Source organism: Triticum urartu, chromosome 7A, assembly GCF_056163025.1.
Source record: "Triticum urartu cultivar PI428250 chromosome 7A, HENAU_Tu73, whole genome shotgun sequence".
Taxonomy (NCBI): domain Eukaryota; kingdom Viridiplantae; phylum Streptophyta; class Magnoliopsida; order Poales; family Poaceae; genus Triticum; species Triticum urartu.
Window position 1 is genome coordinate 61,569,880 of NC_141879.1, and position 1,704 is coordinate 61,571,583.

Sequence of the window (1,704 nt, forward strand, 5' to 3'; positions counted from 1 at the left end):
AGCTGTGACGCCCCGAGTCCGATGCGTTAGGTGTCCTCCAGTTATTCGTTGTTGTTGCCTTGTCCTTTGCTTGCGTGTCGCATCTTGTCATGTCATCATGTGCATTGCATCATCATGTTTTCAAAACTTGCATCCGTCCGGGTTTCCTCGTTCTCTCTGTTGTTCGTTCTGAGCCCCGACACACTTGCACGCGCCCGCGGCACGTCCGAAATAGTATTGTAAAAGTGCCGAAAAATGTTCTCGGAACGGGTTGAAAGTTGGCACGTGGTGTTGTTATGTTGTAGGTAGGCCGCCTGCCAAGTTTCATCGCATTCGGGGTTTGTTTGATAGCCCAACGGATAATTATAGCGACATTATAGTCGGTCTAACGTCCGACGTTTTCGGTCTCCGGAAACAGACGCCGGGCCTCCCTCTCTCTTCTCTTGTCTCAGTCCGAGGCCTCCTGCAGCCCACCTACTCCATCCTCGCGACCGGAGCCATCGGATCGCGATCAGAGGGTCCGAAAACCCCCTAAACCCCCCTAACCCTAGAACCTGCCCTATATAAACCTTCTCCCCTTCCATTTTGGGCAGCTACCTACCCCTCCTCCTAAATTTCCGTGCCCCCAATCATCTTCCAGCCGCCTCCCACCTCCTCTCCTCGAATTCCGGCGCCGGCCAACCCCTCAAGTGCCACTTGGCGCCGCTCAACTGGCCAGCCGCCGCGGTTCAGGCGCTCTCCACCTCTCCCATGGTGCCACGTCGCCCAACCACCTCCTCCCACCGCCGTGGCCCTGCCAGGCCCATCCGCAGCCCGTCCCGGATCGAGATGGGCCCGAGCCGCCACCGCCCGTCCAGCGCGCGAGATCCCTCGCCTGCTCCAGCATGCGCGCCGCCGCCTCCGATCCGGATCGGGAGAGCCCCGATCCCCTCCCTCGCGTTCCTGCCGTCTCCGCCGCCTGGCCTCCCGCCGGCGACCACCGCTGCCATGGTGAGCCCCAACCTCGCCGTCCTTCTTCTCCCTGCCTACCGAGCTCATCGCTCTCTCCCTCCCGTTCTGTAAGATGCCATGGTGCCGCCGGAGTTCGCCGCTGACGCCAGGAACGGAGAGTCAGCTCCAGATCGGGCCACTGGAGCTCGACCTCAGCCTCCTCCTTGCCTCCTCGACCCCCCAGCGACCCGCCTTGCCAAGCCGCCGCCACCATTGCCCTGCTCAGGCTCGGGCTGAACAGCGGTTCGATCCCCTGCCTCCCTTGCTTCGTGGTCGCGTTGACCAAGGCCCAGCCTATCCTTGGCCCATCTGCGCAAACCTAGCAGCCGCACCAGATCCGCTAGGCCAGCCGGCCTGCTAAGGCCCGCGGTGAGCAGCCTAGTTCGTCTCAGATTCAGCCCATAGTTGTTTTTTTTCTGTGCGCTGTGAATTTGTCCATTTATCCTGAGACTGCAATTTTTACAGAATAGCCCCTAAACTTCATGCATATCATATCTCACAAACCGTGCATCGGTTTAAAACCAACTTAATATGCAACTTGCTTAGATTTTCATCTAGTTTCATAATATGTCTTTTTCACCCATGTTTAAAATGCTTAAAATGATGTTTTTTTAAATTTGCTCCTATGTCATGCTAAAGTGACTTATGTCATAACTAAATAACCGTAACTCCGAATTTAATAATCTTTATATGTAAATGGGGTAGAAAAATGCCTAGTTTAACATGGTGTACTTG

At 56.0% G+C, this 1,704-nt stretch overlaps 1 pseudogene; it reads left to right on the forward strand.

Moving 5' to 3' along the window:
* Positions 1 to 595: 595 nt before the first annotated feature.
* Positions 596 to 1,206, forward strand: LOC147957795 (uncharacterized; annotated as a pseudogene).
* Positions 1,207 to 1,704: the final 498 nt, after the last annotated feature.